Here is an 11,090-nt window from a genome sequence, read left to right as displayed (position 1 = left end):
GATCAGTGTCCCTCCCCCCCCCCCCCCCCCCCCACAATAAAAAAAATTTGCTCAAGGACTTGATAAATCATGCCATCTATCAGGATTTGAATGCACGTGTGTTTTAATGGTAATGTCTTATTGAAGGACAAATAGAGCTTGCAAGTCCATAGGGAAGGGTTGTAGGAGTAAAATATAAGGGCTGAACACCATAATGTATGTGTATACACTCTTCTGTTATCCAGAAGGTTGCTGCAATTATTTTTATTATTATAATTTCTTAACATTTTGAGAAGGCCACTGACAATGGCCAGACTTCAACATCTGCATCTTGTTTTTTAAAGAGTATAGGTGTTAATTGTATAATCACTGCCTTCAAAAAGCTAGCGTTTTGTTAAGTGACATTTAAAGCTTGAGGCTGTTGGATTTCAAAGTGGAGATTGTTTGACTTGTCTGTGTTGGGGTCAAAACACCGTTCTGCTTGGTTTGAGAGAATTTCATGAACCAGTGTCTTGGAGCATCACAGCGATCAAGCCTCTTCTGATCTCAAATGCCATTTTTTAATTGTCAGACATAAGAAGAAGTCTGCAATAGAACAAAGATAATTTTCTCTCTCAACAGCACCACTGTATATTGGAATTGTTAGAAACTCCTGCAAAGAGCAAGAGAGAGTTTAAAGGAAAACAAAGTATATTAAAAGAGCAACTCCATTCTGAATGGACAGCGTCCAACTCTTCACCAAGGCTTTACTACTGTGGGGGACCTTCCCTGGTACAGCTATGACAGGTTATACTTGGCTTTGTTTCTGAAACTCTGCTTTGTCTGTTACTGTCCTGTGAGTTTTCTATTGATTGCTGTGTCAAACCTAGCCTTCCATGTGTCTCTTCCAGTGGTGGAGAGAGCCAAACTCAGGCGGTCATGCCCGCACCAGATTGTAACTGCTGTCCAACTGGACAGCAGTGAAGCCCTACTGGGGGGCACAAACCCAGCCTCGCTTTACCTATAAGCGGTTTGTTAAGTTATACTTTTAGTTTTATAATCTGTTTTGGAAAATGAGAGAGAGTGTCTGTCTGCTGGTTAGTCTGGCCAGATTACTTACCATGCGTATGATATTTTTTTATGTAGTACAATTAAATTTCCTATGTTGAAAGTACAAACAAACGTGCCTTCTGTTTATCGCTAAAATATATATTGAAAAAATATCTCACTTTTATGATTTTTCCTATTTCATAAACTGTTATCTGTGTCACTTGTTTCAGTTCCTGGAGTCAAAAACATGGAACAGAGAACATGTGAACGAGCTTATGCCAGCACTGGAAAATGATGCAACTGTTTTGGGAAAAAAAGATGGGGCCAGTTTTGCTAAACACATGGTAAACATATTGTGTCACTGTCATAAAATAACATGATTTTTATCAGTCCCTTTCCACAAAAAAAAAAAAAGGCTCCATTACTCAGTGCATCCAAAGTGGTTCTATAACATCAGCCAGATGCAATTTCAGAAAAAGAAAGCACAGTCTGTTGTTGGAGGAAACAATCACTTGCTGCTTATGTGCTATATCTCTGGTATTATATGCTAATATAAAAACCCCAGTATATGGCCTCTCCTCAGAAATCTCTATAGGTTGAACTCGATGGACAGATGTCTTTTTTTCAACCTGACTAACTATGTAAATGTCCTAGCTGAACAGGTCTGAATCAACAATCCTATAAGAGCTTCCTTTCCAGACCTTCTCTATCGGTCATAATGATGCAAGGGTAAAATGGACTCTTCCAAATACTTAGAGCTGGGGTGTGACACTGCAGGTGTCATATGCCGGCTATATAGATGAAGTGATCAGCGTTTCGTGATCATGGTCTTCTCCGCAGGGATTCCCCTATGATTATATGTGTTGAGCAGATGAAGCAAAGAGTAGCCTACCACCCCTAACCTTGACACTTGTGGGTCGGAACCAAGGTTAACTGTAGGTGTGTCAAGATTAAAGGTGCCCTTACACCGTACAACCAGCGCACAAAATTTTTCCTATGATGACTTTCGTACAACTGCCCCCATCAGGCACAGACCATTGAGGATTTCAATTAGCGTTCGTTAGCAATATAACCTGGCCGAATGTCATCGATTGACAGAACGGATTTTCGTTTGCGCATGAACAGTGTTCGGTTTTTTTTTCCCCGTACGAAAACGCCACTAATTCATCAAATTTCGTACGATTCAACCAAAGTTTTCTAGCCTGCTGAAAAGTACAGTAAATGCAGTTGTGCACTACCCATCAACTGTGCGATTTTCATACGAAAACGCGATCGCAAATGAAAATCGTGCGATCGTTAGGTGTATGGGCACCTTTAGACATTTATCTTTTTATTTCCCATTTCTGGTGATTTTATAGGAGTAAAAAAAATTCCAGAATCAGAGGTGATCATCAGTTCCTGTGATTAGATTCAGTCAGATCGGAATGGAGTGTAGTGTTACTAAGGCGATTAAAGACTTGTTGAAGCTCAAATATGTAGCCATCTACTATTCCTCTGCAGGCTTTAGATTGGTGTAGTGCATGTCCAATGCTATGCGTACCTATGAATAAAATGGAAATCTGCCTTTCCCCTGATCCAAGGCTGAACTAGCCATTTCCCATTTCCTTTTGCCCAGGAAAAAACTCCAATATTCCTAAAGGAATTTTAATGCATTCTAAGGCCAGCTGCTAGATATAGAGGCCGATTTATTAATCTAATAGATATGAGAATCTTTACTTATAAATTGTGTCAATATTCATTTCAATTAAAAAGCAAATTCCTGTTCACTTTGAATGCCCAATCATGTGCAGATTAAATATGTAAACAGGAATTTGTTTACTGTCTTCAGAACCAACCGATTTCATTGTCCACAACTGTTCATGTTATAGCTTGAAGGATCAGTCTGTTGTTTGGCACGTAGCTCCCATACTTAATTCCTGGATAGCTATACAACAGGTTTCTAACCTAACCCCCTGAAAACTGCTGTAGGTCTTTGAGTCTGCGTGTTTAGCCATTCTTGCACTCCCCTTCCTGGTTCCTAGCGAGGAGTGCTGCTGGACACTTCCTATGAGGTCATATATAAAAATCTTTTTAGAAGAGAAGTAAAGCCAATCCTTTTTTTTTTGCTATACTTCTCTTTTGGGTCACAGTAATACATTTACTAATCCCCGCTATCACCTGGCAGGTCAGAGCTGTGCGCAATTGAAAAGGATCCTGACGGTCTTGTCAGTATATACCTTGGCTATCTGACAGCTGACTCTGCCTCTTGCACATGACTACGAGCCAGATTAAGCCAGACCTGCCCCCTCCCCAGCCTGTAGCTGCAGCCAGCACTAGAGAAGCAAAATGGGGATGGGGGAGTCACTGCGGGGAGCAGAGACCAAGAGCTGACTGATCAGCAGTCATGTGATTTGGCCACCTCTTGATCTTAGAGCCTCCGAGCATAGGGCAGACAATGTCTTTATTTCCCCATACTTCTTTACACCTGCTCATTGGGAGTTGCCTGAGCAAAGACCTCTCTGAGTATCTGTTCCTAGTCTCCTGATTCCATGACTTCTGTTCCGGTGCTGATTCCTGTTACCAGCCTTTGACTGTTTCTGTATGATCCTTGCTATCCACCTGCTGATCTTTTGCCTGCTTGACCACAACTTTGCCAATATTGTATCACACTTACTGTATGCCTGCTGTCAGCTGTTGACACTATGACTGTAACTACAACCTCTATGATTAAGCCAAGGTGGTGAAATGCGTGAGAGGTGTTGGCATGATGTGGGAGATGTACACTCTGTTGATCGTTCTCTTCTATTTACTTTTTGGAACCTGTTTGGATTATTTTAATACATTTTGGATTGCATCTATTCTGGCTTTGTGCGGCTGATCCTTTGGAGTTTGGTCACAACCTGGGAGAGGTCTGCAGCAAAGATCATTATCCCTTTGCACGGCTCTTAGACCCTGCTCTTGCTCCTTTTTAGGGCCTACATACATCTGGTGGCATAGAGGGTCTTACTAGCACCAGGACAATTTGCTTTTCACATGGTTCGATAATTTGAGTGAATAATCAATCAATTTATGCAGTGAAGTTTCTAATCTTCTTTAGTAAATCAACCAAATAATATTAGCAGTAGATTTGGGGTGTGGATGGTAGGGTTCTATATCTCAATAGTACTCTAGTATTGGATTTATAAATCCAAATTACACAGACAGCATTTTAGAAACCTACAGAAGTTACAGTTGATCTATGTAAGGGCAGGGGAAAAAATGAAGTCCTTTTTCTCACCGTGGCGTGACCAGATTTTGGCAAGTGGGAAATATTTGTCTTGCATCTGTGTTGTCTGTTTTCATTTACATTTTTGCTGAGAGTGCGAATGTTGTTCATGAGAACAATATGCTGCCTCAGTTTCGTTCGATAACAGTGTCTTCGATTTTAAAGTATTTGATTTTTAGATGGAAACATTTATTTTCAACATATGAACGTCACAGCAGATTAGTGACATATACAGTATATCTAAATATTTGAAGGGCAGCTTCAATTATCGGAACCTTCCCTGTGTAACAGCATGCTCAATGATTTTGCTAATGGACTTCTGGGCTCTGATATACACACTTGTTCCTGGGAAGCATATTTATTTCATGTTTTGCTTCCTCTGTATAATTTATGAAGTTAAATCTGTGTGTTGTGCATTGGCTGCCCCGACATAGTCTTAAGCTACTGGGTTTTATATTTATTTCTGTATTTAAAGAGAACCTGTACAATGGAAGCTGTGCCCAAAAAGGGCAAAGCAGGGCTTTTCTTTCTCATGTTAGTGCTGCCCTCCTGATTACTGGTGAGGATTGGCGAAGTAAACATCTACAAAAAGAATAGGTGCAGAAACAAAGAGATACTTGCAGTGTAGATCCTCAGGTACAGATTCCTCTCCATTAAGCTCGCTGGAGAAAAGTCAGCAGCACAGTAGTGACACCAAATTTCACTCCAAATCTGGTGGTCAGGGACAGCAGTTCCTTAGCTAATCTCACATTGCAGATATACAGCTATAGGCTACAGAACATGAGTGGCTAGACACAGAAGGTATTTTGTAGGAGAAACTAAGAATAAGTTAAAATTTAAGGTACTGATTAGGGAAAATCACATGGTGTGGGAGACAAATATTTCAGAAAAGCTGCTTTTTTTTTTTTTTGTGTTAAACATTAGAAAGTTAAACTGGAGTAGGGCTTTACAGTAAAAACCTTACTTGGATCTACCGGCCAATTTTCTGCTGCCATTTAAATAACATTTCGGTCCTACCTCCAAATTCGCCCTTCTTCCTGGTGCAAAGTCCTTTGGTCTCCAAGTGGCCACTGCCCGTCTCTCAGTCCCACCTAAGGGGTAGGTTATGTGTCAGGTCCAAGCACTGATTGGCTTCTCTGCCTCTTGCCTGCTTATTGTTTGGAACAATATCGGCAATAAGGAACAATTCAATTTTACTTCTGCTGTTGCATACAGTTGTGTGAAAAAGTGTTGGTCCCCTTCCTGATTTTTCATTGTTCTCACTGTGGTTCGCTGGAGTCCCAAAGCTTTAGAAATGGCTTTATAACCTTTCCAGACTGATAGATTTCAATTACTATCTTTCTCATTTGTTCCTGGATTTCTTTGGATCTCGGCATGATGTGTCGCTTTTGAGGATCTTTTGGTATACTTCACTTTATCAGTCAAGTATTATTTAAGTGATTTCTTGATTGCGAACAGGTGTGGCAGTAATCGGGCCTGGGTGTGGCTAGAGACATATGCTGTAGAAATCTCTTTTTCATGTAATTGATAAAGAATACTTTGGCATAAATATGGAAGTCTGCAGTGTTCAGTATTGTCTGAACAAGCCCTTCTTGAAGAAAGCAGATGCCTTGTCATGTAAACAATAGCTGACACTTAGTAGTTTGCTGCTCTGTATCAATAATATATTTTATGAGGACTCGTAAAGCAACACTGACAGTTTAGAGAGGCCTCTCTTACTGAAGATCAGCAGCTGTTGCTCACATAAGGAACTTTTTCTTTTGCATGTCTGCTCATTTCTTTACCGATAATAAGGGTACACCATCATGGAAAGTAACACCATGATGGTGCATTAACGCACATTGAGGGGAATTTATCAAAACTGGAGCAGACAAACAAGGGTGTCACGACTTTGACTAGCCTTTTTGACAACGATACACAGAGGCCATATTCCTTCCCCTCCTTCTGTGTCCGTTATAATATCTCCAGATCACATTTTATACACTTCTCCCAACTGACGCACTACTGGAAGAGTGAAACACGAAACCCCTCCAGTATCCTAAAGACCAATATTTTAGACCCCCTCATTCTATCTAATAACTACTCCATTTCTATGATCTATCCCCGTCTCAACACCGCTTTCCTCTTACATCCAACAAAGTCCTCGGTAATTAAATGGCATAAAACATTCCCGGTAGATGACTTCTATGAGAAAATGCTCCAAGGATATCAGAATGTCAGATGTTGCACCACAAATGAGCTCTGGGGGGAGACACAGTTTGGCATCCTGCATAAAGCATACTATGGCTTTGACTTCTTTCTTAAAATCAAGGCTCCGGCCCCTTACTTACGAGCATGCCCAAAATGTGACTTCCCGGGGGCTGATCTGACCCACTGCCTGTGGCATTGTACAGGTGTATCTGCCTATTGGACGCAGATTATCGCCCTACTGACTAACATCATGGGAACGCCAATACCACAGGAACCTTGGTTGTGCTTATTTAGCTACTGGGAATCGCCTCCCACCCTTAAAAAGAGTAACAAGATGTGGCTGTTTACGTGTCTCTTACTAGCCAGAAGACTACTGATGAAGTTTTGGTTGAAACCTAGCCCACCTCCCTTGACACTGTTTGTGGAAACGGTCACCACCTTAATGTGGCAAGAACGCCTAGAGTCCATCGCGGACATGGACCAATACTCAACCAAATTTTTCAATCGATGGAGTCCCTTTCTCCTCTATCACCTACAGGATGCGGAATTGATGGAAGTGGTTCGCCCCTTTAGATACTCTACTTGGTATCTGGAGGGGGAACTGCAAGGATCGTTAGGGAGATTTGCCCTCAGAGAATAAATGACCGTGTCATCAAGGGAGATGGGCTGGAAACAAGGGAGAGATAGCCCATGGATCAAATTTTTATCTCATGATACAATATGTCTGTGGTTGGGCGCTATGCCCAAGGAGGCGGCTGGATGGGGAGTGGTGGAGAGGACACGGGGAAGAGAATGAGAGGCTAATGAATGGGATCCGCGAGGGGACGCTGCAACGTATGGTAAGCTACGTACGCAATTTAGATAATCTTTTTGTTATGTTTTCTATATGTTAAAGAGCAATTTCTTTATCCTTTCGATTATCTCGTGTGAATCTGACTTAACATGCAGAACCAGTGAGATTTGATGTCCATTACTTGGGGGATAATAGGACTCGACCGCAGTTGCTAGGGGGACGTGGACAGAAATCTATTTACGAAAGACTGGCGGACTCCCTCCACGTTCCCCTAATGACTCGGGGACAACTAGATCAATATATAGGGACTCCCTTAAACATCGAACAGAGTGATGTAACTCTCGGTATTGGGTCATCCCTTTCAAATCCTCACATTAAAATATATATATATATGTATATATCTCTTTAAACAAGACCAAATTGGACTGCATAATGTCATGTTTATTTGCGTGTTATATTGCTTGATAAATGTGGGCCACCCGTGACTTGGCCACTATACCGCAAGACACTAAACAAAACAAAACATAAATGTATGTACTGTATTGTATTCCTATGGTCACATGGTGACCTTGTTTAAGCCTAAATAAACTATTTTGGGGGGGAAAAAAACTGGAGCAGACAGAATGTGTAGGACCACCCAAGTTCACCCAAGCCCAGGCAATGCTGTCACTGACACCCCCCTAGACCCAACTAGTTGTGGCAGGGGCATTCCCCACCCCTTTGTGACGTGTAGCTGCAGGTCGGATAATACCCTCGACGCAACTAATTGGGATAGGAGGGGGTGGGGGCATCAGTGACCATTTTGCAGGGGCTTGAATGGACTCTGTTCACACCAAGCCCCCTGCACATCATTCATGCTTACTAACCAGCAATGGAAACATTTTCTTCAGACTGGGTTCTAGTGTAATACAAAACACAAAAATTCCCCAACCTCAACCTGCCAGCCAGCCTGCAACCAAACAAGTAGCCCTTTCAACAGTATGCGTTAAAATCAGAGGTTGTAGTTGCACAAACTTTTGGCCAAAAATATGTAGAAGCCACACTGCCGCGCCAAGGCACCTCTGCAAAGTGTGGTCCTAACTCTGTGTATCCGAGTCTCCAAGTGTGAGCATATTAATGAAGTTGATAAATTACATGCAGGTGTACCTGGAGGTAGCCAACTCCTCCTAATAAGGTGCAGGAACGCACTGGAGGCCCAGCAACCAAAAATGCACGCTGGGACTCCAGTGCGTCCCCCAAACCCAAAATAGTCAAACTAGAAAAAAATGGTACATGCATGAATCTATAACCGGCCTTTATAGCAGGGCGCACATTGGGAAGGCTTACAACAATACAAAACACAAAAATTCCCCAGCCTCAACCTGCCAGCCAGCCTGCAACCAAACAAGTAGCCCTGTCAACAGTATGCGTTAAAATCAGAGGTTTTAGTTGCACAAACCTTTGGCCAAAAATATGTAGAAACCACACTGCCGCGCCAAGGCACCTCTGCAAAGTGTGGTCCTAACTCTGTGTATCCGAGTCTCCAAGTGTGGGTTCTGGTGTAAACCCAACACTCAGCTTTACACAGGTAAAGCCATACAGCGCTGGCAGTGAAATGGGAGCTGCTATTTTGCTTGTAGAGTAGCTGGAGTGCATGCATATAGACAGGAAGTTGTTGCAAAGAGACTACAGGCAATCTAGGGCACTGAGATGTAACTAAGGAATAATAAAAGTGTTTTATTGTTGATGGTACACATCTACGTTACCTTTATCTACCCAGCCTTATATTTTACATCTACCAGATGTTCAATTTGTGTCCCTAATGCAGACAGAAGCTCAAACGTTGGACTGTCTGCGTACCTGTATCATAAAAATAAAATATGTGTACACTGATGACCTTTGTCCTGGAACACAGTTGAACTTTGTATGTCTGCTCCTGCAAAGCGTAATTGGCATACAGCTTTTATTTATCGTTTTCCAAAATAAATCTTGTTAAAAGAAAAGATTATGGAAAACCAATAAGTAAGATTGGATATTCGGTAAAAATGTACTGCCGCTAATTACTCTGGAGCATTACTGGGATTAAATCAACTATACTGTATGTAGAGTATGGAGACACATTTTATGGGTTGTTTAAAGCTGACTGGTAAACAATGACCTTTTGTCCTTATGTTTAGTGACGAGTAACAAGGATTGAAACTCTTTTGTATAGAACCTTAAATTTGGTAGCGTCCTATAGTAGAACATTTACTTAAATCATTTTTTTTTTTTTATGCATCTGGTTTTCTAGCTATTTTCCATTGTTATTGAGCTAAATATGTCCTGCGACCTAGTCATGGGTGTTTCCATGGTGACCCCTACTGAAGGTTAGCTGGGCTTAAAGAAGAACTTTGCCCACCAATTTAATGTCTCCCAAAACAGTTATTTTTAAGATGTGCTGACTGTCAAGGTTGTCAGTGTGCTTAAATCAGCTCTCAACCGAACTTTCAAGCCCTCAGATGGCTGTCACAGCTTATCACATGGAAGCACCATGGCAACCGCAATCCTAATAGAGGTTAAGATTGGCACCTTCCTTGGCTGTGAGGGCTAGGAGGTTGTAGTTCCACTTAAAGACCACTTACATAATGCAAGTGGTCCAGAGGTAGTCAAACTCCAGCCCTCCAGCTGGAGGGCATACTTACCTGCACCCAACGCATGTGTATGTGCATGTAGGTATATTTCTGCCTAAGCAGTCCTGGGACTTTGCCCAACCCTGCCTGACAGGGAAGAGGACCTGAACTGTCTCTGCTGCAGTTTAGTAACTCTTACAGGTTTCCTTCCCACCCCCACTCTGTTACTAGACAGTGAAAGTAGAAGCAGTCACCCTGCCTACTGCTCCTCTCAGCATATTCTTTGCACTGAAGCAAAACAGATTGACTTCTTGTGCTGTTTCTCCCCCTCACAGCCTGAGCTCTACTGTACAGGTGGAGGCGGAAGGCTGATACCAAGCCAACATCAGATACTTCTATTGTATGCATGCATGCATGCATGCATGCAAAAAAAAAAAAAAGTGCCCAGATAGCAAGCAATTGAGCTGCAAGTTTGAAAATGACTTGCTAAACTATTGCAGACTTGCCAAGCTTTACAATTTTGTTGCACAATTACAGCAAGTCTGCATTGCAAGTCCCCAGATCAATGTGCTTTGCAAATGTGCTGTACACTTGAAGAGCTTTTGCTAAGACATGCAGGACTCTTGCTGTAGACTTGCCAATCAAATTTGCTACAAATTCAAAAAGTGTCAACTAGAACTTGTGCTGCAAGTGTTCTGCAAGTCTACAAATGTCCCTGAATGTGTGCGGCAAGTTAACAAGAATTACAATTGAACACTGCCACAAGTTTGTAGCAAGTTATCCGTGCTGTCTGGGTGTATAATTTATAATTGACTACAAAGCTGAATTATTTCTGCCTTGTATATTTGGCTGGAGCCCAGCTTAAATGGCCACATTTATTCATGTCACTGGTTTATATATCTTCAACAAATAGAGCCGCTCAGCTGTGATATTTTATGTTTATCCCCATATTGTGACGTCCCTTCCCTCCCTGTAATGTACATTGCCATGGCGAATCTTGCCAGGCAGGCCTATGAATCTCTGTTAGTACCAGGCCTTTGCCTCCGGATCTGAACGGCAGGTATTGTGTTTGTGTGTCCAGATATAGCAAGCTGAGTGGGCGACAGGGAAAAGTGTCAGAGATTTAATAATACTTACTTCCTAATGGGAGCATGAGAGCAGATAATGTACATGCATGGATCGCTTATCTACATGCTATGTGCCTGCTGTAGGCTTTGCAGGTTTGTGTGTGTGTGTGTGTGTGTGTGTGTGTGTGTGTGTGTGTGTG

The 11,090-nt window shown here is 42.0% G+C and overlaps 1 protein-coding gene across 1 annotated transcript in view; it reads left to right on the top strand.

The window, feature by feature from the left end:
- DIP2C (disco interacting protein 2 homolog C) overlaps positions 1-11,090 on the top strand; it is a 358,168-nt gene that overhangs the window by 99,341 nt on the left and 247,737 nt on the right. The window lies entirely within an intron of this gene.

Source organism: Nanorana parkeri, unplaced genomic scaffold (genome assembly GCF_000935625.1).
Source record: "Nanorana parkeri isolate BGI_ZX_2015 unplaced genomic scaffold, ASM93562v1 scaffold145, whole genome shotgun sequence".
Classification (NCBI taxonomy): domain Eukaryota; kingdom Metazoa; phylum Chordata; class Amphibia; order Anura; family Dicroglossidae; genus Nanorana; species Nanorana parkeri.
Note: the sequence above shows the minus strand (reverse complement) of the source record. Positions and strands in the feature narration are given on the sequence as shown.